Here is a 25,805-nt window from a genome sequence, read left to right as displayed (position 1 = left end):
ATTTAAGGTACCACTGAAAAGAAATGCACTGACACAAGGAAAATGTACAAGGAAATTTTGATGCACACTAACAATGTTCCAATTAATTAATAGCAAGTGACATAGGAAGGCCACGTGCGATGCGGGACCATCTGCTTGGCACTGTGGCAGTGCTGCGGCATGGGGCAAGGGAACTGTGCGTAAGCGAGGGCTCCCTGCCGCACTTTGACGCAGGTGGCTCTAGAGCTGCGAAAGGAGATTTTTGAAGGGCACGGGAGTTTACTAATTAAAAAGATAAATCTTGTAAATTGCACTCCCATAATTATATTGTCATTACAGCAAGCACAGCTAAATTAACTTACAGGAGCATGGCTTTTGCCTTGCCTCCCAATGTTTACATACAAATCCCTTAGTGTAGCAGCCCCTTGGCTGCTTTGCTGGCTTGTTCAGTACCATATGTTTCACCCTGTACACTTCAATGGGCAAATCCAGTCATCTTGATAACTCCAGTAACCACATCTTGAAGGCCAGAACATTGATTTTGGTCATATGGTTCCCTGTCTCCCCAGTGGCAGGGGATTCTGACTCACTGCCGGAGCTCAGATTGACTGTCGGAACTCATCTTTTCTCCTTAAATAATTGCATTTGTTATTCTTCTGCTGCAGCAACACCCTTAGACCTTTATTTCTTTCAAAGCTCAGCCCTGCTGGCCCGCTACTCATCTTAGTGGCTGGGGATTTGTGTGCACAGCTCTTTGAGGCCATTCAATCAGACTTAGCCATAGGTTGCTCTATAAAGGACAGTTCTACCAGAGGAAAAATGGAAATTTTCCCCTTATGAAACACAAAGGAAAGGGGGAACATGACATGACAGGTCCAGTCTTTCTGTCCGGAGGCCAGGGAACACCCCATTCCAGGGTTCAGCGGAGCAGCCCAGCTGCTTACAACCACCATCATCAGCAAATGTGGGGACTGGACCTGCCTCCTGCCTCCCTGTCTCCCATGAGCAGCCTCCCAATGGAGCAGGGAGAGAGCTGCTGTTTAAAATTAACATTAAACTACCCAGGGTCACTGTAACAACATGAGGAGTTAAGAGTCACATACATTTCCATTCGTAAGGCTTTTAAGGGCCAGTTGATAGGGAGGAGCCCTTCATTTTGTGTCACTTCACAAAATAGAATGTCAGTGCTTCAGCAGCTTGGGGCTCTCTGTACATCTTTGCAATGTTTTCCTCTCCAAAATGAAACAAAACCAAAGGAAGGTGACTCCCACTGTTTCTTGGGCTCAACACCCAGCTGTGTGCCATTCTTGTAGATGTTTTTCCTAAGGCACTCAGGGAGCAGGATCATTGTAAGGAAGAGGAGAGTGATCATTACCTTCCCATATAACTGATGGGAAAGTCTCTACATCACATGTTTCATTGCCCTTCATTTCCCATAACCCCACAGACCCATCTCAGGACAGAGCTGCAAAAGTAACTGCTGTTCCTGAAGACCCACACAGTGACCAAATCCAGCCCTGCTGCAGACTGAGGTGAGGGAATTCTTTTCTAAGGCAAGGGTCCATATGCAGAGGGATCTGTCAGTACTCTGGTAATACAGTTACCATCATCCCCATTGAATGGAAGAAAGAAGGATGAGGAACCATCCTCAAGCTTCTCTATGCCCAGCACCATCCTGTGAAAACATACATTTAAATACTGCCTCAGGCCTAAGTATTCTCAGACCAGATTTCTTGTTTGGAGCATTGCTTCTCCATTTTCACTCTATTCATTTTCTGTACAGTAACCCTGTCAAAGGAAATACTGACAAGGTTACATGCCTGTCCTGCTTCAGGGGCCTCCTAGAGAGAACATCTTACTCAAAGTGTTACTTTTTAGCATATCATCCTTCTACTTGACAAAGAAGATTTGTGGATTTTTTTTTTCCTGAAGTAGGAGTGTGATCACACTGCTGACATGGAGTAAACTTCCCTATGGGATACCCAGGACATATTGGATGGCAGCAGGGAAAAAAGAACAGTCACCATCTCCCTCTCCATGGGGGGAGGCAAGACGGTGGGCTGTGAGTTCAAGGAGAGGAGGAGGCCTGCCATGCTGCAGGGCTTCCAGCTCTCTGTCTCCCAGCATCTCCTGGGGATGCTCGTGGTGTGGAGACACAACAGAGCTGCTGGAGCACTATGGTACATCATGGTGGTCTTTGTGAAGCCCCAGGAAAGGGTTTCAAGTACACACAAAGCTCTGCCTTGATAATGACCATGGCTTTTATTTGTCAGATTACACAATGAGTCTGGCTCTTCTGAGGTCTATTCAGTTTACAGCCCACACAAACAAGGCTCCCAAGCATCTAGATATGTTGTTGTGCCCCTTCTCATAAAGCTTTTTTAAAGACAGAGTACAAAAGAGTCTGAAATGTGCTGGAGATCTGTGCCAGAGCTGGTATCCTGGGGAGAAAAAGGCTGGAAACAGAACTAGTAGTTTCACTGTCTTGATTTTGTAAACACAAAACCATACATACCTTTGCTTCACTTAACCAGCAGCAGAATGCTGGAAAACTCTTTTTTTGCATCTAATATCTTTGCTGCAGGTGTGCGGAGCTCAATAATTAAGTACAACGCTGTATTCAAGACACATACAACAAATCTTGATTACTATAGATGCTTGTCTTCAATTTAAATCCAGCTGAATCTGTACTCAACAGGTTCCTGTGTTACTGCTAGTGCAATATGAAAGTTCATGCAGGTGTGATCAAGGATTGGTGGATGACAGGATGCCTTTTCTTTCTTACTGTTTCCTCCTAGCTTCTACCAGAAGCCCATACATTTCTCTCAGAGGTGAAGTGCAAGGGCTGCTCCAAGAGTAATGCCTCATGTCAGCTCATAAATGAGGCAGATGTTGGGCCTATGGCATGAGCTTGACCTTCCCACCATTTCTCTTTCATTTTTGGCCTGTGACTGAACAGCAGAGTCAGTTCCGTGACAAATGACAACCTGATGGAAGTGTGTTAGAAAACAAAGATGTGGCACTGAATTCCTCCATGCGGAAAACACTGCACTCACTGACATTTATGGACAACTCTAGAAAATACTCATGTAAATGCAGCTTCTCCTTTTTCTTCACATGTCCATTACATACAATGCAATGGCACATTTATTCAGTCCCTGCAGCACATAGGATGTGAACATTTGTGGATGAATCATGGCTGAGTAGAGCAGAAGTCTCTTTAGGTGAAAAAGTATAATGAAAGAGGAGGGAAAGGACTTCCGCAGGAGAAAGAGCAGTTTCCTGGGAGTTAAACTATCTGAACACTGCACAGGAACACAAGATGTGAGACCAGCTTTTGCCACTAGATCCCTGTGTAAAGCTGAGTGAGTTACTTACCTCAGTTTCTTGTTTTCTACATATGTAACACAAAGTGTGGTTTAGTGAGGTATGGACAAGCCTTTAGAGCTGTGAGGCTTTTCCTCCTTCTTGTCCTTTCTCAGTTACACAGGAAAGAAATTCACTGATGTCTGAAGTCCTCCCATAGCATGGAGACAAGTCTCTTACAAAAGCCTGAAAGAAATAAATAATTCCAGCCTGACAACAGTGCTTACACAGCAAACTGCAAAAAAGGCAAGGGGCCACGTACCCAACAAAATAGCAGCCAGCCACTGCTGAAGCCAGATCTGTCTTTTCTGTACACTTGAGCAGGCAAGACTGTGTAAATGCAATGCAAAACCTCCCTTCCTTGCAATGTGTAAGGTGGAATAATACAAAAATGGTAACATATTCAGAAGGTTATTTATAGGGAAAAACTCACCAATACAAACACCTTCACTGGGAAATACCGAGGCAATCACCACCAGAGAGCAATCTCCAAGAGATGCTGCCCTAGTGGTGGTCAGCCCTTAAATGAGGTCTAGAGGAGGTAGAGTCGAGCTCCACCCCTTCCAGAAGCACAGCTAAATTACTCTCACCTGTGCTTCCACAGCTGACCCAACACTTGCCTCAGCTGATTAATCAGAGGTTCAGGCTGTGATTACCAATTTCCCATACACAATATCTGCAGTAAATTTGATAGTGGTGAGGAGCCAGGAGCTCTAGGCTCCTAACTTGCTTTGTTGATAGACCCTTTCTTCCACTCCCTTATCTGTGTACCTGAATCCATCATTTTTGCCTTGTCCACCACTGTGGGACAGGGTTGGGGCAGAGTACAGCTTACACTGATGTAGATATGAGTGCAACTGCCAAAGCAAGCTTTAGAGGCTATTTCAATGTGTATACAAAATGACTGAAATAATGTAAATGTGCACACAAACTTTGTTCCAGTCTTCTCTATTTGCTTGTGCAGCTTCCTCTTTGCCTACCCCTTTCCTTCTCTGCATTTGTGAGGCTGCAGCTCTGCAATACTTTACCTCAGTTTATCTCAGTGCTCTGGCTTGCAGCCAGCCCCAAAATGCCTTCTGTACTGCTTCCAGGCAGCAAGTAGCAATCTCCCGGGCTCCTCACATAACACCTTGGGACACTCTTCCCTCTCATGAACCCAACATCCCCAGAGCCCCCTCCAAACAAAGCCCCAGACAAGCAGCCAGGGAGGCTTTTCAAGGGCTGTGCGTGCTCTGAAGTGGAAACGGCAATTCTTCTGCATTTCCCAGGGGATCAGGGTGTGAGAGATTTCACATTAAAGAGGAGGGCGAGCTAGGGCACACTGACAAGAAGCCGTATTTCCCTTCCAGATTATCAGCAATAAGCTGTCCCCTCATAGTGCCTTGCTGCTCACCTGCTTGGCAGTGCTTCTCTGACTGAGCAAAGCTGGCTATGCTGCCCTTGGGACGCAGTGTTGCTGAAAAGCCTTGTGGTGCTGTGTCCAGGCACCACTGAGAGCTGTGCTGGTGTACAATAGTTCTACTCTTATCCAGCCCCTGACTTTGGGATGGATACGAGAAGTACTCAATAGCTGTGATTTAAGAACAAGAAGCATAGGCTTTCTATAAAATTCCCCTGAGCACCTGCTGTAAACCCTCAGATTTCTAAATGCCTTTGAAAATACTGACCCAGAAGTGTTTAAACAACAGCACCCCATGCCCTAGGTAGCTCCCACGCATTTCGCAGAGTGACCCTTGCCAAATCCCAAATGCGCTGCAATGTTTTGCCTAGGCTCAGATTTTTAAGGGAACAAAACAGCAGCTGAGAACATCAGTTACAGCAAGGATTGTTTTGGCAACACAAAGTTCTGGATTAGGTCATGTGCAAATGGCACATGTGCAATTACTGCTTTAGTTACAGGCTGAAATGTGGGTATCTCACACAAAAAAAGGATTTTTTCTTTTTGGATTAAGTATTTTAAAAAATTTTGCAGTTGAAACGGGAGAAGAGGGAGATAATGTGAAGGGGTTATCATCACATAATAAGTGGCCATCTTGTCATGACACATGTCCCTTCTGAGAAGCTGCTGAAGAGCAGGAGAATGTGGTAAGAAATGTCTCCACGTCCCCAGACACAGGCAGCGTGCACATTAGCCTGTGCCTCAGGCAACAGCAGGACCCAGCTGCGATTCTGTTCCTCCCAGAAGTGCTATTAAAACAGCATCACTTACTAGAAAAACTCTATGGCTTTAAGCTAGCTGAGAGGCTGGTGGCAATGTGAGCCAGGAGAGAAGAGTGGGATCTCTTTGCATGAGCAAGGAAGGAGTTCAGCTTTCTTCTCCCTGAACAGGAAGGTTGACCTTGCACAATATGTTGCAATGACGTTTTGCGCTGCTTACCTTTTTTTTCCCAGATTTGTTCATACAATGGCAAGGCCCAGACCACACAAAGTTTACAGGAACACCCATCATATAGATAGTCATGCAGTCAGGCTGGTTGGCTCACTGCTTCTCCTCTTGTTAGGGATGCCTACGTGCTGTAGATGTCCTTGCCTCAATTTCTGTGGCTGGCCAAAGCCCTGCCAGGAGCAATGGGCTGTAGAACCTGCAGGGTGGGTAGAACCCACTGCCTTCGAGGTGTTCATTAGGGGAGGCTGCTGCTGGGGCCAGCCTCAAGCTGGTCTCCAGCCATTGCCACAGCCTTAGTGAAATCGTTGCCTCAGCAGGATGGAAATAGAGAGGCCGGTAGTGAAGCGTAGAAAACGGAGAGATTTGATTCCAAGAATAAGCTCCTTTTATTCCTTTTTCCCCCTTTTTAACAGAAGTATATTAATGGCAAATATCCATGAAGCTATTGTAGCAGATATGAGCCAAATATATACCAGAAATCTGCGTCACAAAACTATTTCTAGCAAGCGTTGCTTCTGTTTCACCTTTTATTAAAGGTATCCACCAATGTCCCTACCTGCCTTTAAGCCATTCATGTGGGCATGCTGTCCTTCAGCCAAGAGCACACTGATGCATAGCGAGGTACAGGATCAGGCCCCTAGGAAGTGCTGGATTACAGGAAGAGAGCAGGGAACAAGTGTATCGTTTCAAATCCTGTGGGGGCTGCTGCATGGAAAATGCATCTCATCCAGTCCTGATGGGAAAGGGACAAAGGAATTAAGGTGTTACATAGAGAACTGTTGACTGAAATCAGGACTATGCCACCTCCTTAGGATGAACTTCCTATTTCTGTTTTTGGTTATCTGTTTTTTGGCCACTCATGTTGCAATTATGCATGTCCTCAGCAGTGCCACTGCCTCTCCTGCTGTGGGGAGCTGGCCTCCATCCCCACAGGCTTACAGCCCTGCCCATCTGGGAGCCATCTGTCTCAGTGCCCCTGTGCAAGACCAGGATTCTTGGGATGCACTGGTGACCTACAACGATCCCACACAGACAGCATGTCCCATTGTGGGGACCACACGTAGAAGAGACCTGAACAAGTACAAGACCAAGTGACTCAGGCAGAAGAGCAGCTCAGGTGGTGTCTAACTTGGTAAGGGGGCACAAATCTGCTGTTGGCATAACAAAGGCTCTTTCTTCCTTATGGCTTCACAAAAATGCTGCTCCTTGTTGTTCTGCTCTCTAGAAATCCCAAGGATACTTGCTGGGTTAGTGACAACCTCAAATGCTTTTTGTTCACCTTGGGAAAATTGTTTCACACAGCAGACAAGAAGGCAACCTTTGTGAGTACAGCACTGCAATTGCAGCTACACTGACAAACTTGGGAGAAAAAAAGTCATCAGTAAGTCTACTTAACGGCAGAAAAGAAATTCCAGGTCAGTTAGATTCTAAAGTAGCTCAAAAAACCTGGCAGCTACCCCAGAGAAGTCAGGAGAAACAGTGGACCATGAGGGATCAGCTTCAAGAAACACAAGCCAGTATGAAAATCTTCTCAAATAAGAACTTGGGAACTGAGTTAATCTGAATAATATGGATCTAATGTAATAATATTGAAACTCTTGTCTATAGCCAGAGTGGATTGGCTGAACAGGTGCCTGGGGAAGAGCTGCCATGAGCCTGCAGACACAAGGCAAAGCATGGACTGGCTCCCAGCCTGCTCAGCACAAAGCTGCCCTTGGGAAGAGCTGGCTCACATAGTGGATAAGAAAATAAAGGTTTTGAGTACAGAGGTGGAGCAATTTCTTGTCACACAGCAGGTAGCAAGGCTGCAAAATCTGCCCCTTAATGCTCTTCTTTGTCTTTGAACTCAATACTCACTGTGTAGTCTAGTCTGACTGCAACAAGTTCCTCTTTCCCTGTACTGCCATTAAGTGTAGGCAGCTGAAAAGACTTTCCTGGTGGTGATACAGTTTTCCCTCCTCTTTGCCATGTATCTCCCACTGGAAGCTTCCCTCAGGGATACCCTGTGTTCTGGTCACTTTTCCTTCAAGCTTCTCCATGTGGGCCAAAGTACATCACAGCTATAGGGTGAGTTTCCAGGGAAAAAAATGGTTTTTACTCAGAAAAGCTGGAAGAAGGGAAACCAAGAAAGGAAGAGCTGGTGGGTGGACAAAGCCAATGAAAAAGAGAACAGCAAAAGGTTTGCAAAACAAATGCGAAACTTTCATCCTATGCTGCCATACCCAGACATAAATCACAAATACCTGAAGGATGCTATAATTAACTGCAGGTTGCCAGTGATCCAATGAACAACTGCAGCAGCTACTGTTACAAAATGAAAGAAGACTTGGTGAGTAGTATCCCCACTGTAAGGCAGAGTTAGGTGGGAAAGCAGTGTCTTCTGCATGGTATTTTGGGAACCAGTGTGGTGTTTTGCTATAACTGCACTGCTAATGATGCACTCTGCCTGGAATATGCTGTCTGGCTTTAGTTCCTGGCTACTATAACACTGTGATGGCTCTCACACTCTCAGGATGCTGCGGGGTTCAGCCAGGCAGAGCGGCACTTCACACTACTCACCCCAGCATGTCAGCACAAGTGGCATAAGAAGATATGACTCAGTGAAATTGAGGTGTTTGCCTTGGGGAATCTGCAAAGAAAAGAAAGAAAAAATGAGAATGCTTTTAACACTGTAAATGAAAGGCAAGCTTACCACAACAGAGCTGAGGGTACAGGTTGGGTGTAGGAGTTTCCCAAGGGGAAGGATGGTGGGATAAGCATGGTGTTTGCAGGGACAGGTGCAGCATCACCCCACAGAAGGCAGAGGCACTGGGCTGCCACTGACTTGCAGTGTGACTCTCCGGTCACAAGAACAAAAGGGCAAACAGCACCAATAGCTTCTGGGCCAGAGTGGTCAATTACAGATGGCTTCAGAGAAAGTGGCTTGGCAGAGCTGAACAGTTTTTCAGGATGACAGGATACCAAGGATCTTAGAGCTGAAGCCTCACTTGCTGTGAAGATATTCACCTCTGGCCTTGCTGGTCAGTGCCCTCCAGCTCTGGGTCTCATCAGCTCCTTCAAACATGGCAGGAATCCCCTGCAGAGTCCCTGACAGTCACATGCTCCTCCTTGCTAGTGCAGAGGTTAAACACGGAGAGCTGTCCCTCCTGCCTGAAAAAGCACTGAACGAGTGCTTTGTGCCTTCCATTCCCCAAGGACTTTCTTTGCTGATATTAGAAGCACTGTTCCCACATGAACACAAAGATCTGCTGTGCTTTCCAAGGAAGAATGACAAGAGGTGCCTAGTAGGTCCCTGGGTCAGGAGATTTGCTTCACAGAGGAAAGACAGGCAAGTAAAGAATGAGTGACAGCCTGGCCACCAGGTCCAAGGAGGAGAGGTCCCTCTAGACCTTGCTTCAAAGAAACAGTTCAGAAAACACCAGAGGGGTGACGGAGAAATAACCTTGAAATGCCTGGTGCCTCTGCAGAGGAAAGGAGAGGGAAGAAGGACTTAGGGAGAACTTGGGATGAGCTGAGCATATTTCACATTGGTACCTCTGCATTGCTGCATTTGAAATGTTCACATCTTTGTGAGCTGTTAATGAGCTCCATACCTTTCAGGTGAGCTAATTAATGCAGCTTCTTTCTGGCTGAGAAAACGTGGTTGTGAATAAGTTTCTTGTAGTTAGTGGGAAAGATGACAAGCAGAGCTACCCACATTGGTTCCCAGAGTAAGGAGACAATGGCATTTGCATCGTGATACCACATTGGAGCAGCAAATGCCATGGCTATGCAGCCCCTCTGATTCTCAGTGCTCCCCAGCTCTACGGCTGCTGGCTGCGGAGGGACGGCTGATGGCATTCTATCTCTGCACACTGTGTATTTATGTTCAATTTCAGCTCATTGCGGGTAACGTTGAGGCAGCTTTGGCAGCTGAGAAAAGCTGAGGGTTCACACAGATTCTGAGAGAGGAGGAAAAAACATTAGGCTGAAGAAGGACAGGTGATTGAAATTCTGAAGAAAAACAAAAACAGTTTTACTGCAGCTGACATTCTGTTTGGAAAGATAGTAAGAATATTTGTTATCTTCTGTGCCAGAACAGTCAGGTCCTGGTTTATTGATGTTATCTTGAAATGACAGAAAAAAAACATATTAATATACTTGAAATGAGAATCTGGGCTTTAAGAACAGCAGTTGGCACCTTCTAAGGGACAGAGTGATAAGAACTGACCATGTTTCATAACTCATAGAAGTCAGTTTTTGTAAGAAACTCAGAGACTCAGCTGCTCCACAGCTACCACCTCCTTCAGTTTCTCCCTGTCTGCTGTATACTCCAGCCCTCTAACTGTTGTGGTAGTTGTCTGCTGAGCCTGTCCAGAGAGCCACAAAGATGACTGGGGACCTGGAGCATCTCCTTAGGAAAAAAGGCCGAATGAGCTGAGGCTGTTCACTCTGAAGAGGAGAAGACTAAAGGGGGATCTTATCAGCACTTACAAATATAAAATCCTGGCTGTTGATGAAGATGCTAAATAGTATCTTCTCCAATATTAAATCTTGCAGACAACCACTCATTTGGTCTTTGAACTGTTGACCCTTTCCCCTGATGATCCAGCCATAAGAAGCTGTTCAGATGCTCTTTCACCTCTCTTTCACTTTCTATTTTCCTCCCTGCGTACTCTTTTATCTGGTTAGTATTGCATGTGAAGATGGGGAAAATGCATAACAGAATGTGCATATGGATCCCAGCATCACATTTTTTCCTTTAAAGTAACGTCTCTGTTTATATGTCTGGCAGCCCTGCCTGTGTAATTCCCTCCTGGTTGATTAAAACTATCAGCAGGAGACAGTAAAGTTTCCTGAGAAATAAAGCATGACAGTTGTCTCAGCAGGCACCAGCCTTACATGCAATGCACATACTCTATTGTGAAAGCTAGGAAGAGCTGATTATTGGTTCTTATCAACTTATTTGCATTAATACATACAGAGATCCCACTTAAGAGACTCAAAGAATGGCACTGTTGAGTAAGTATCAGCGGTCTAAAGGCAGCAGAAAACCAGCTTCCCTCAGGCCTGACACTCAGGAACTGTCTAAAGCTCTCAGCTCTGCACCACACTGGTTTCCACACACCTGCTGGTGTCATTAATGCTTCACGACCATGATGATGTGGGGCAGAGCTGAGCAGAGGGTGCATGGGGGCAAAGGTGCCAATTCACACCAAATGGGATACAAGCACTCACCCAATGGCACAGAGGCGCTGGCTTTTCCTCTGCTTGTCTGCTGTAAGTGTCAGTGCTTGCTGTCTGTTTGCACAAGGCCTACCTTGCTGAGCATACCAATACAGCTGATAGCCATCCAGCCTGTCAGCTGCTGGACACGCAGCTGCAGCCTGAGCTGATGGCTGTGATGCTGCACCTCTGACTCCTGTCAGCAAAAACCAATTGTGAGACAGCAAAGACCTCTTATTCCTGCTCTGTTACCCGGTGCACACAAGGAGAGATGCAAGAGAACAGGAATGAAAGCCTCCCTACCATGGGCCAGTGAGTGCTTTGCAGTCAGAGGGGCCAAGCATAGCTGTCTGAGGCAGCCCATGGGGAAGTCCAAATACTCATACATGCAGAGCATATGCAAGGGTATGTGATGAAATCAATGTAGTGCACGCTGTGCAGCTGCCACAGCTCCAACCTCAGCCAGCTCACACATACAAGCCTACTGTGCACACTCAGCCTGAGTGCCTCCCTGAGAGACAGGTGTATAATTAATGAATTACTCAATGAAAGTAGGCACTTGCTTATTGTTTGTTGGTCACCAGTCATGATATGGAGCTATATTTACCCAACAGCACTAGAATGATACTGCTGGAGAGACCTATCCCCAGCCTCTCTCTGCTTGGGTTGACTGCTGGCCTCAGCAGAGACAATAACAGGCTCAAGGATTAATGCATACCTGTAGAGCCAGCTGCTTTTTCTTTTGGATATTGCTGAACCAGTCCAGACCCTTGCTTTGTGGAAATGCTTCATCTGCACGTAGATCTATTTTTTCTCAGTCAGGCTTGATGCCTTGCAAGCCCTCTAGAGCGTAAAGTAGTGCCCAGTCCTTTATTTCTCTTGCTGCCATTGGTAAAGGGATGCCGGATTTCCAACTATTTCTACCAGCAGGAGCTTAGCAAAGTGGAACTGATAGTTCCTCTGTCCAACATTCCCATTCCCTCCTGCACAGGAGGTTCAGCCCCATGACCTACAAGTCTGCGGGCTTCTTAGAAGGCAATAAAAACCTTATTACTTCTGCATCCGGGTGTCTCACAACTGAGGCTGCAGAAGTTAAGTAAATGACTCTTTCCCTTGGACTTTGTCTTCACGGATGTTGTAATATTCCTTAATAAGTTTTAATTTGGATAGGAACAACATGCTCCTGAATGCAGTTCTACTCATGCTCTAATGCTTTCATCCAACTATAATACTATGGAAAGTGAGTAATACTGGCAAAATAAAGCACTAATTCAAAGTGTTTAGTATAGGAGGGATCTAAATTGAGTTTTTGAACTTATTCTTCACTAAATATAGCTAGGACCAAAAGGAAGTTGCTGGCTCACTCCCAAGAAGCCAGGCCAGAATTTGGGCTTCTGAGTTTTGCATTCCCTTCATCAAACCCTTGAGTGCACAGGAATTTGTTGGCTCTTTCCAAAGCAAAAGTGGCGATTGTTGAGTGTTTTCCAATGAGTTTATTGTGCCCACAATAGCATTTTTAATATGTGACTTGATTTTTTTCATGATTTTTTTTGTGCATCATCAAGCAGAGTTAATTACATTATTTATGTTTTAAACCCAGCCAGAGTTTTCAGTGTGTATTACATGGACACGGCACACATGATTTCTCCAGTAATTAAAGAATTGATGTGAATGGGGGGCATGCCTGCAATTGTAATGCTTGGAGTACCTCTGCTCTCTTTGCCCGCCTTGTAGTACATAAATGTGTCCTGTCATACAATACATTAAGAATTCTTCCATTCACAGAATCACAGAATATTCTGAGTTGGAGAGGAGCCCAACTCCTGGCTCCATGCAGCACCACTCACAATTCAAGCTCTATGTCTGAGAGTGTCATCGAAACACTTATTGAACTCCAGCAGCTTGGGGCTATGACCATTGCCCTGTGGAGCCTAATTGAAGGTGCCCATACAAATTTGGAAAAGGAATGTCAATTTGTCATATCATCAAGGCTGTAAGTACATACACTAAATCAATTGGTCACTGAGAATGAGGCAAGAGAAACAGTTTGGACCTGTTTGATACTGGAGGTCAGACATAGTGTTTACTGTGCTCCTTTCAGGCTTACTCATTTATTAATCAGCTGTTGTTCCCCATGGGGAGCCAGCTCTGGTCAGTCTGTTTTGTAGGGTGACTTAGGGGAGATATCCTGCTCCTGCTGAGAATGTAGATATCCTCATGGAGATACAGGCAGTTCTGTATGAAGGAAATCCCAAGTTCGCCAGAGTTTACAGAGAGATGGCAGATCTTATGGTGTATCTGTAACTGAGTGTCTGGTGTTTCTAAATTTCCTAAGCTTAAATACCTACTTCCTGTGCCTGGAACTCTCTTTCCAGCATCACCCCAAATCCTATGACTCTCTGCCCACCCCCCTCTAACAAAGAGACAATTGAGAAGAGCCCATACAAGAAAACAGTTGAAGTTTCCTAGGTGAGTAATCCTGACACCTGGGGAAATACCTAGGCCCTGGAGCCTGGCCAGCATGTGAAGCAGTGCAGTGTACAGGGGTGAAGGATGAAGACCCCTACATGTACTAAGCTGTATGATAAATTGTACCTGCAAGGAATTCACATTGATTACAGCTGTTATTCCCCTGGTATTGCTCCAGGTATTGCGTAGGAAGCAATACTTACTTGGGAAGAGAGGTTATTAATTTTTTGAGGTTATTTTTGTTGCTTCATATGCCTTAACATACTTCATGCCACTAAGAAATGCTGAAGGAAATTCTTAATGTTGTATCACGTAAAATCATAGAATACTTAGGATCAGAAGAGACCATAATAAATGCCAGTCAAACTAGTGAATGTGAAGATGCAGGGACTCCCACATGGGTGGTGGCGAAAACATTATGTGCTCTACCAGACTTTTGTCTGTTTTTGTACAGTGTAAGCTGAGGACAGAATTCACAGTGCTGAACCAGAAGCAAGAAACTTTACTAATATATTATTAATGCCGTTATTCAAGCCGTTCCTTCATTAGAAGTTATGAAATATGGATTATGAATAGAATCTGAGTAAGAACATATTTCCTTTGTTGTGTTAATGGCCTGGCTGAGGTCCACAAAAACAGACTTGTGTGTACAGCTGATTGTTTTGTTTCAAACCTCTGGATACCTTATCTACACAGGCTGGAGAGAGGGTACTCTGCACAGGTTTGTTCAGTTGTGCTATCTAAACCAGGACAATAGCATCATTTGAAAACTTTTTACTTGAGATATTATTATAAAAGCAATTTCATAATTGAGACTTGGAAGAAATTTCTCCTAGTAATAGACAATGTGAGAGATGACTTTTTTTTTTCTTTAGGATAAGAGAATAATGGTTTCAAATTGTGCCAGGAATGGGGAGAAAGGGTTCAAGTGAAATATTAGGAAAACCTTCTCAAAAAGAGGTGTTGGGCACTGGCGCAGGCTTTCCAGGGAGGTGGTGGAGTCACCCTCCCTGGAGGCGTTCAAGAAATGTATGGATATGGTATTGAATAAAGGGCTAATCTGTTATATTGTTAAACTTTTAGAGCAGTTGAGCACGAACAATGGGAACAATATGGGGCCATTAGTTAGGGGTGGAGTTTGGGGCATAGAATAGGCATACAAGATTGTAACAAATTTCTAGAATTAATTGTAATAACCACTCCTTGTACCATGAATATGCATGTATTCCCTCTAGAAATAGGGATGTTCACCTGCTTTCAGTGTGCAGGCTAGGAAGGAGTTATCCCCCCTGCACCTGGCCAGCTGAATAAACATACGTGCTCTACAACTACTTCATGGTTACAAGAGTTTGTTCCACAAGTCAGTATTAAGGAACACAGTTTAGTGGGGAACACTGGTGGTAGGTGGATGACAGGACTAGATGATATTGGAGGTCTTTTACAGCCTTGGTGATTCTAAAAGACAGAGTCTTATGTTTGTCAAAACTTACTTCAGTGTCAAGAGATGATTCAGTACAGTTACAATATCACATCAATTAACCAGATACTCTAATACTTTTTAGTTTCTGTGATGTGGATTCTTGCCCAAGCAATGAAACCAGTTAAAACATGAACTAAAGAGATGGGTAAATAATCTAAAGGCTGACCACTAACTTCCATCAAGACATACATACTACCTCTCTTTAGGAAAACTGCTGGAAACAGATTTTTTTCTGATTTACAGCATTTTGGTCTGATTTGAATAGCACAGCAGTGTGAATATTTTCAGTTTTTCCACTTCTGATTGTAGCAACCTTGCATTTTAGCTTCTTAGCTGATCAGCATTCAGGAATGTAATTGCATTTCCTCACACTCCAAGCTCATAGCAGTCTGACAAAAGACCATCACAAACCACTTTTCCCCAGTTGGCAGATGGGCAAACTATATAGCTGAGTCTGAAGAAATACTCAGCCACCTGAAAACACTGAGCACATAAGATGGCCAAAATAACTGCCCTTTAGACTTGAAAAATTTCCAGAAGGCACTGAGATAGTTTCCTGAAATCAGGACTCTTCACCCACTAATAACTTCAATGGACCTTGGGCATTTGCCTTAGTCCTGGCAATTTGCTTCAGAATAACTTCTAGTGAGGTCATTCCATTCAGAAGGATTAGTAAATTAAGCTTCACCTATGACCTCTTCTGAAACATCTGATGTTCACCTCTATTCATACAGTTAGCACAAGCTATCTCAAGCCTTCGCAGAGCCTTCAGGTTCCCAGTACTAAGCAAATTTATGCTGGTATGCACCTGAAGCCCTCACTTCTCTTTTGTTTCACTGACATGGATTTGGAGCTTGTGGGAGACTTCCCTCTGCCAGTGCTGGCATAGGAGCACGGTGTGCAGTCACACGGACACTGGGAGATAGAGTGTGCCATGCCATGGTTGTATTACATGTCTGGACTGGACTGGACTGGACTGAGCTTATGAGAAACTTGTCTTCAACTCAGCCTTTTGCCACTCTTTCAAGACTGACAACAAAGTGTCAACCAGCATCAGCTGTGATATTAATACCTTTTAGAGATGCTTCTAAGAACCTAATTGAAGTATGACAGCATACTGCTGCACCACATCAAAGCTACCAAAAACCTGCTGTTTCTTTGCTCCATGCAGGCCAGGGAGGAGCACAGGGAGTGGGGTGGGGTGGGTAAGAGGAGGCAGGACTGCTATTGTAAGCATGTGAGGTACAACCAAACCTCTGAATCCTCTCCTTTACTTTATTCCTAAGCCAGAAGTAGTTACTGTCTTTCTGAGAATAACATTAAGTCATCAAAGGTGTTGTGCTTCCCAAATGACTCACCAGAGATGAGGTTCTTTTGAATGGTGCTGCTCTAGAGCCATTGCCTCCTCAAAGCACAATGCTGACACCACACCAGGTAACCAAATAGGAGAACTAGTTCCCAAGGAATTGCAGACTGTGGGATCTGGCATCTCGCTCTGCTTTTGAATGGAGTTCAAATCAGTCATAATGCATGCCTATGAGTGACCTTACACCTAGGCTCACGAATGGAGACACAGAAGCAGACACAAACCCTTGGGCTATAAAAGTGCAAACCATTGGATGAATTCTCCCATATGGAGTTTTCAAAAGACATAAATACGGTCCTACAGTTTCATTTTGGAGCTGGCCAGAACCCATGCGTTCAGGGGAGGCACCTAGAAGTAAGGTAACTAGAGAGCTGAGGCTGGCAGGAGCAAACCTGGGTTAGACCTTTCACCCAACATAAATGTGATCTGCTGGATCAAGAATGCTGCTTCACCTGTCTCACCCTGTCTGCTGCATGCACTGCTCTTCTTACAGGATCCTGGGCTGGAGCTGGCACAGGCAACTGAAACTGCCCAGGCCCTAATGTGGGTGAGAAGCTTTCTTCAAGGGGAGAATCCTGCCCAGAGAAGTAAATCACAAGACCAGTGTTCCTTGTAAATTAGAGTAGAATCAGCCAGGCAGGAAACTCCAGTGGCTGAACTTATCATGCATTATAAATAGAAGTAGTTGCTCTGTACAATCTGGAATAACCAAGAGGCAACAGGATGCCCCTTACATTGCACCAATAGCGACCTTCTCCAAACACCTGGAGGAAGCATGTGCTGCAATAATGTCATGTATTTTATGATCGGTGCTTAGGCTTCAAAGACAAATTCATGTTCTTTTTTCTTGGCTACTCTCGGGTGAAATTGAGTTTGTTGCTCGCTTCCTGTTCTAGAGAGAACAAAGCTTTATGCATTGTTCATCCTTTATCAGCATCAAAGAGAAATAAACAGATTTAAATTTAACATTTCCCTGTCTCCAACTCTTATCAGAATGCTATTGAGCCTGCTATCAGGCTGAGGCTTAATGACATACTTAGACCTATGGAAACACCCAGATCTCAAGGCTTCTCTAGGGTCAAGAGAGAGCCCTATGCACCAGGCTCGGAATGGGCTGTCAGCAGAATGTGTGGTGGGGATAGCAGTGATTCTGCCTTCCAGGTGGGCCACCCCATCTGCTCAGCTTATTGCGATGTTCTCTACCAGCATAAAAAGCCTTATTTCGCACTTAGAAAACACTTAGACAGCACGTATTTAGACACAATCACCCTTACGCAGCCTACTCCAGATGTCTGCAGCTTGAGGCAGCAGAAATCAGCTGCTGAGAAAACTGATATATCTCCAGAAACAAGTCAGATGTCTGTCATCAGTGGGTTGTGTCTGCCTTCCTGCATAGTGATTCTCCTTGAGGCTGGCCATATAACCATACTCTCTTGTAGTCACTCAGGCCTCCACAAAATACCCTTCTGTGTCTTCAGTCTGTGGCCTAAGAATGGAGTTCACCAAAATCATTACCAAGCACAACACCAGATCAGCAAAAACAGGTTAACACTTCACAGCTAGTAAAATAAAGGCAAAGTGTGTTTGCCTAGTAGGATGTCCAGAGGACATGTAATAATGACTTTGTACTGATGAATCAAGTATCATTACCTGTTTGTGGCTCTGACTAGTTGTCATCTTGGCACATCCCTGCACATCCCTCCGGAACCAATGCAGTGTACGAAGGATCTGGAAGTCATAGTAGATAGGAGGATATCTAACTCTGCTGCACTTAGTGGAGCCTAAGCAAAGAGGTTAGGCAAAGGGGACCACAGAGTTCAAACGCTTCCTCTGTAACACGTGCTTATGTGGCCAGCACCCTGGGGCTGCTTAGGTGGAGTGGCTGCAATTGCAACAGGAGTGCATGGGACTCTGTACCCTACCAAAAGATGTTAATGGGAGAAGGGGAGATTGCACCTCAATAAACCTGTCTGATCATTCACAGATTCATAGAAAGTAGGCGAGGTTGTTTGTTCTTTCTTTTAATTTGCACTCTTTATCTTCAGGTGTCCCAGTTCCCTCAAGCACTGCCACTTACACTGAGGCTATCAATGAGCACTTTTTAAGGCTTCAGGAGATGGAGTAACCCTATGAAATCTGAAAACAGGTCTCTGCCATCAGATTAGCAATGTGCTTTTGTTTTCAGTGAGGGAAGCCCAAAATATGGCATTCAGCTTCAGCTGATTTGGCTTTCTTCCACTGCAGTGCCTGAAACAGCCTTTTGGAAAAAGGAAATAGACATTTTCACAGCAGTGATCAAAGAAACCCATGATTTCAGAGAGATGCCATGACTTCACCTGTTATTTGTGTACAGTGAGGAAGGCAGTAGAATCTGTGTGTCCTCTGCTACTTACACTTTCAATGTAGCAACTTATTCATCTTTATAACCTTATAACCTCCCAGGTATATGGGCTCAAACAGTTATTTAGAAAATCTATGGGAAAAGTTTGTAACTGAAAAACTGAAATGTGGTATAATCCTAATAACTCTCCAGTACCTGTACATAGTTCTTAACATGATCTCCTCTTCTCTCACTTGATTTTGCTACTAAATCCCTCACGCTTTCTCAAACTACTTATCCTTGCAGACTGGAGGTCAGGTTGTACACAGAGTGGCAGATTCTTCCTGATAGCATGCCCAATATGAGGGAGATTCCCTCCCTTCAGCAAGTTTTTTAAATGAGGTTATTGATTTCACTTTGCAATCGAATCAAAGTAGATTATCTGACTGAGTGTGATGGGATTTCATCTGTGGGGTGAGGACAAAAGGTGAAGGTTTTTCTGTGGAATATGAGCAGAACAAGCAAGGAAACTCCTAACTCTGCCTTGGAGGTTATCAGAGAAAATGGAGTAACAGAAACTCCACTTATATTAGTTTGCTGACTTGTGGTTGTTTAATGTAAGATTTTCTTGAAGACATTCACCTAATACTAGGTTACTTTCTTTATGTTGATTATCTGATCTAGGTATTGAGACCTTTAAATGCATCCTCACCACAAATACATGTGTGTTTTTGCATAGTTGTAAAGACAAAGGTCTATTTTCTGGGCATTAAGAATGCTTTGGTCAATCTAAAATAGAATATGAGGATATTAATTGATACTAATGGAACTGGCAAATAAGTGCTCCATATTGGCTCCCAGACAGATATCCCAGGATGCAGCTTGGGGAGCCCAGAGCATGAAGAGGGAAAGGCCATGTTGCTCTTCCAGCTACTCTGGTTCTCGAGAGGCTGGCTCTGCTTCCCAGTGTAATTCCTGTGACCTTGAAGAATGATCTAAGGAACTCTAGTAGCACAATCTAAACTGTATGCAAAAGATCTAGAGGTGACTCAGTATGGTGCCAAAGAGGCACAAACGTAGTGACATACCTCCATCTTCCCATTCTCACTGCCTCCTACGCAACAGTAGTGCCAGTGGAGGGGCTCTGAGCACCACCATTAACAAGGGGGAGCAACAGCAGAAAGCACAGCTCTCCTTGACATCTCTTCTACAGTTGCTATATCTGACCCCCAGCTGGCTCTTTGGCTACCCAGAAATGTTCCATTGTGCTAGGAAAACATCCTCCAGAACAGTAAGATTTCCTGCACTTGTTACTGGGTTTTGCTTACTTTTGCTCTCTAGAAACAATCAGCTGTGACAGGTTAGACATGCTTTTTTTTTTTTTTTTTTTTAGATGATGATTCTAATGCTTTATTGCTGATGATACTTTAAACTGACCAGAATAATGAATCTATTTATTGGTTACTTGTATTACGTAGCATATTGAGTTTCATTACTAATATTTGGAAAATGTTTCAGTTCTGATAAGCCTTTATAGCCCTCATGTTCAAGGATCAGTTTATCCCACAAGATGAAACAGAGGCCAAAAATTCAATACAATGTGACAACATTCTGTTATTCTACTTATTATTGTGGCAACAAGCACCGGTACCACAAGTGTTAAGGCTTGCATAAACATTCCCGTTTTAAATCTTATTTTTAGAGATCTGTAGCTCAGTCAGAAATTTGCTGTAGGCAGAACGTGTCATACAAATATTCAGCCTAGAACTCATTTTCCTTAACATGTTTAAACACCTTCCAAAACAAATAAACATATACTTCAGCACTTTTAAAAACACAGTTCTCTCTATCTTGATCTAAACACGAGGCTTGATTCAACAATGAGCAGCTCTACTTTGAAACTAATATGAAGTATAATAACATTTACTGAGGTGGGTTAACCTAGAAGTAAACCAGAATGACATAGTGGTAGATCAGGCTCAAAGGCTCTTTGTTTATTAAAAGCTCGATGTGCCTTTACTCGAAGGTAAAGTTTAACACCAGCCTGGAAACAGCTGACCTCTACTCATAACAACCTGTCCAAATGGATAGAAATCCTGGGTTATAAAACTGGCTTCCAGATGATCATATATTATTTTCTAAGGCATCCAACAACATTTCAAACTTGCCTCAGCCAAAATAAGATAGGTGAGTGCATCCCACATCTTCTGTTCTCATTTATTCAAAATCCTCTTTGAGGATTTACATTTACTTTGTATAGAGCATAAAGCAGCATTGACTTCAAATACCAACACTTCTCACTGCACCTATCAAAAGCATGTGTGCAAATCTTCACCCTTGTTGCCATTTCCACAGATGCCAAACACAGCAAAGCATCTCCTGTGCTCAGACTGTAGTTAGATGTAACAAAAATTAAGGCATCTCCAAAGAGAGTTTGGTGGGAAAAGGAGGAAAACAACAGTTACTCCACATGCCCCTGGATATACAAGATTGGTAACTGCACCAGTAAGGCACATTGGAATATTGTTTGTGTTTGGACTCCTGGTACAAGAGGGATGGCAACAAACAGGAGAGGGAGCAGCAGAAACATTACTGAGACACTCAGGGGCCTTCAGTGCATGGGCAAAAAGGGGCAGTGGAGAGAACTGAGCCTGTTTAATCTGATATCATGGAGGTTAAGGGATGATTTAATAGTAGTCTACAAATACTTATGGGGTATTCACACATATGAATCAGCCAAAGGAATGTCAGATGACATAAGGAGGGGCAAGGATCATGGATCATGAGTTGGTTTGGACATTAGGAAAAAAGCCTTTAATGGGAGTTAGTGTGAGCTACCCAGTTAGACTGTGGAATCTCCATCCCTGGATGTCTGTAAGACTTGGTGACACAAAACCATACCTTACAAAATATATTGGTGATGACAGTCCAAGAGACTGGACAGGATGACCTCCAGACATTCCTTCCAGCTAACATTACTGGGGCAAATTGTAAGTTCTGTTAATTTATAGTAACTCAGTAACCAAAACAGCTTCAAAAGGAAATGTGGTTAATTACAGAGAAAGAAGAAAGTCTACGCATGTATGAAAAATAGACTCTGGACCCTGCAAATCCAACCAGGCCTAATGAAGAATGCTCACTTTGAGATGAAGGAGAGTGTTTACTTTTCTGGCAATGCTGCCTCAGCTAGTTTAAAGTCATCATGTAATAAAGTGAACAAAAGACAGCCTCCCTGAAAACTGAGAGTTCTCCATATGTTCTGCTCAGAGATGGAATGGAAGCCTCAGTAGTATGAGGTTCATGGAGGAGTGCTTTTTACAGATATCACAATACCTTAAGCATACTGGAGATTAAAGATGCTTTCTAAGGGATAGATCTTTAGCTGTACAGTTGACTGCTTTTGAATGTCAGAAAAGCTACTCTATGCACAGCGGACTCCTACATTAACTTCCAAAATAACCTATTTGTTTGCCACCAGAAACATTTCTACAATCAGTGTTAAACCATCTCAGAGCCTTCAAAGTATTTGAAGATTCTTGTGCTGCTTCTCCTTGTAGATTACTTCAATCAGACCAAGCTGTTTACATTTTTTCAAGCCCACTTTATTTCCTGCATTTCCAGCTGCAGTCCACAGCATGCACTTAGTACTGGTAACACCAGATTTCCAGGACCACAAGCAAACGTTTCAGAAAATGAGTAGATAATTGGGAGAGACGGTATCAGCTACACTTGTTTGATCACTGTTTACTGTATGAGCATTGTGTGCTAGGTACAATTTAAAAGGCTGCAGCTGGATGGCAGAAAGGAAGGCTGCTTTGCTCTGGCATGCAAACATTCAGCTTGATGCAGCATACGGGGCAGGTGAAAACCAGTGGTGGAAGCCAGGGAGTAGATAGCAGGGACTCATAGCAGACTCATACATAACCATAGGCTGCCAGGGGAAAACAGTTTCCTCAGGTATCAGATGGGACCCTGCAGTCCAGGAAGCTGCTCATAGCTCCATGGTACAAGCAAGAAGAAACAGCCAGCCCTCAAGGGCAGAGAATGTAGATTCATTTTTCAACACTAGAAAAAAATAGGTTTGTCTCCATCAAAAGATCAGAGTATCTCTGTCAGCAATTACATCGCTCTCATCTGTATTCTAATCAAATTATGCATTTGACTGGGAGGCCTTCTGATATTTCAGGAGTATTCCCTTCAAAGAAAGGTGCAAGAATATCTGCCTCTGTGCTCTGGGTATCTCAGTTTCCTGTCAAAGTAGATCAGCAATCTCAGTCACATTCATAACACTAAAGGCTTCATAGCATTAACAGTAAGTAAGTGTTTATTTCCACATCATTTCCACAAAAATGCAGCTGGGGTATTAATGAGAATTTTCTTTGGGGTGAAAACAGTGATTTTTATGGAGGAATTTCATAGCAAGTGAACAAGACATGACCTCCGTATTGTCTTCCATTCACTGTAATGTGGTGCACTGTCTGCACAGTTTGACAGAGAATGCATGGTGTACTCAGGAATTCTACACTGGCCAGTTAAATAAGCACACGTAATCATTTCTCTCTTTTTCTCTCTGTGAGGATTATTAAATTATCTCTATGATGTTATAGAAACATGCAAAAACGATGCTCATCTGTGCTAGTCTGAATCTTCTTACATATCTTATAATTCATACTCGTTTTAGATACAAAAATAACAAATCAGCAGCTGATCAACTTCGACTTGCTTTGCAGTAACAAACTAGGACAGACAGAGAAGGAAAGCACCTATATACATTCTTAGCAACAGTCCACATTTCAAGTATCCAAGAGGATTTTCCGCATGAACCTTAATAAGGCTATTTACAAATGATGAAACCTTCCTGTCAGCATCCCTTTAACGTTTCTCAGCAAAAACGTTTCTCTTGCTGGACAACTGGCGAGACGTTAGGAGGCTTACTGCATGCTGTGCTGTGAGGCTATCTAGTTTTAAAGAGCAAATGACTCATTTAATAGATATGGTTCTGTTGAAAGAACATTCTTCAGAGCTTAGTAAGAGGTTTAAACCACATTAACATTAGAAATCAATGAGCCAAAAAACTGCGGGCTACTGAGGTCATGGTTAATAAAGACAGACTTCAATTTTATTTTCATATCCTGTTTTGGTCTAATCCCTTGACCTTATTTTTTTAAATATGGTCTGGATGTAATTCACCATTTCAGACAAAGAGACTGATCATTTGTGCCACTTTTATTCTCGTCAGTAATTTTAATTATATTAAACTTGATTAACACCAGAGGAATTGAATCATATTTACTGATATTTCCAAAGAAATCTGCCACCCAGTATGCACCCACCCACAAAATGCAGTCCAATTTAATGGTGCCATTTGGAATACTTCTGGTGAAATGATAAGCATCTTCTGATGGCCAGGTGACAGTAAAATATATTGGAACGAGCCCATTTTTTTCTCTTTTGAATTTTAGATGACTCATTCCTCAATGTCCAAATCAGTGTGAGCTGGAATTGATGGAACAGCATTTCCCTCGCTTGAAACAAGCTCACTTCCAGTTGTACACAGTCTGAAAGCACGTTAAACACTTTTTAAAATTAATTAATGCTTACATTTATGGTACCATACGAATCAACAAACATTTCACTAAAAGGGGCTTTGAATTGTTTAGGCGCTGAGCCACCTCGAAGTTCTGTTTTGAGCTCCATGACAGAAGGAGGCCCAGAAAAAAAAACAAACAAGAGAGGACTTTTATACCTCTGAAAAAACCATATTTTTTACACCATGAAGATTCTTCAAGTCTACAGTTCTGTGCTTATTTAAACTGGAACCCCTACTGATAAACACTTCACTCTTAGCAAAGGAAGGGATGATCAAGAAGCTGGGAGTTACGAGGCAAAATATTGAAACAGTTAAATTTCAAAAGCACTCCAAATCTGTTAAGGAAGAACCTCAAGCCCTGCAGCTTGAAGTGTGCTTAAAACACGTATTTCCTGGAGCACTTGTTCTTTAAAAGAAACAGTATGTATTGGGTTTGTGAATAACGTGTCTTCAAAGCAAGAGACGCACCATCCATGAGAACACACATCTCAGATTTACATACATACAAAAAAGAAAACCCCACAAAAACTTTAAAATATACTATCTACCAAAGTCACAAAATAATGTTATGGGTAGTGAAAAATGGGTCGGCTGGTATTTTCTTCTGGAAACTCTAGGGCACATATTTATTCTACTACTGATAGCTTTGGTCACTTGAATAGTCACACACTCACCAGTTTCAAATAGAAAACAAAGACGAAAAGGACTGAGCTACCAACACTTTACATTTCAGACTAATGAAGTATCCCAGTTTACATATTAAATCTGAATAATGTAGATTTTCTTCCAGGGTTAAGTCATAAGAGAACTTTTCCTGAGGTAGTCACAATTGCTTTCTAGGTTCTAAACAGTGGATTTACACAAGAATAGGCAAGATACATAAATATTTCCAATTTTATTAAAATTCTAATATTTGGACATAGAGCCATCTCTCATCAATAGAAGTACAACTCAAGTAATGCCCCCAGTTACTATTAGTGTATTTTACACATCCCACTTCCTGACACGGCACATTTTGTCTCTTTATTCTCCATCACCTTGCCTCAGATTTACTGCAAACACTTCCAGCTACTCTATAGACATGAGGACACATGAACTGATATCACAGAATATAGAATCATCTTTTAGGTTTTCTGATGTTGGTCAGAAAATGCCCATCTACTGCTTTTCAGCTTTTGAGATTTAATGGTTTGCTATAACAGGAACACAGAAAAACACAAAATAGATTTATACCTTTTCTGCAAAACTAGCATGTTTGTATTGCTCCCCTATCAGCTTCTGGTTGTTCCTGCTACAATGTCAACGTGACTTTTACTGTATTAAGGAGCCTTTAAATATCAATGGTTAGTGGAAGCATAAAGCTCGTATGTCTGAAAAATAGAACAAAGGGAATAAAACTACCTCTCTAGATAAGTAAATAAAATAAATAAAAATCCCATACTGAAAAGTTTGACACCTTCACATGATCTCTTAAGTAGAAGGGAACAATTCACCGGAAAAGTGGAACAATTAAGCCCACTCATTCCATTCTGTGGTCCTACTGGTTTCCCATGATTTGGTGATTTGCCCCAACAGGCAGAAGTGTCATTTGCCTGTCAGGAAGGATGGAAAAGAAAATAAAAAGAACTGAAAATGTAAGCAAAT

This window comes from Coturnix japonica, chromosome 3 (assembly GCF_001577835.2).
Source record: "Coturnix japonica isolate 7356 chromosome 3, Coturnix japonica 2.1, whole genome shotgun sequence".
Taxonomy (NCBI): domain Eukaryota; kingdom Metazoa; phylum Chordata; class Aves; order Galliformes; family Phasianidae; genus Coturnix; species Coturnix japonica.
This window is presented reverse-complemented; position numbering follows the sequence as displayed.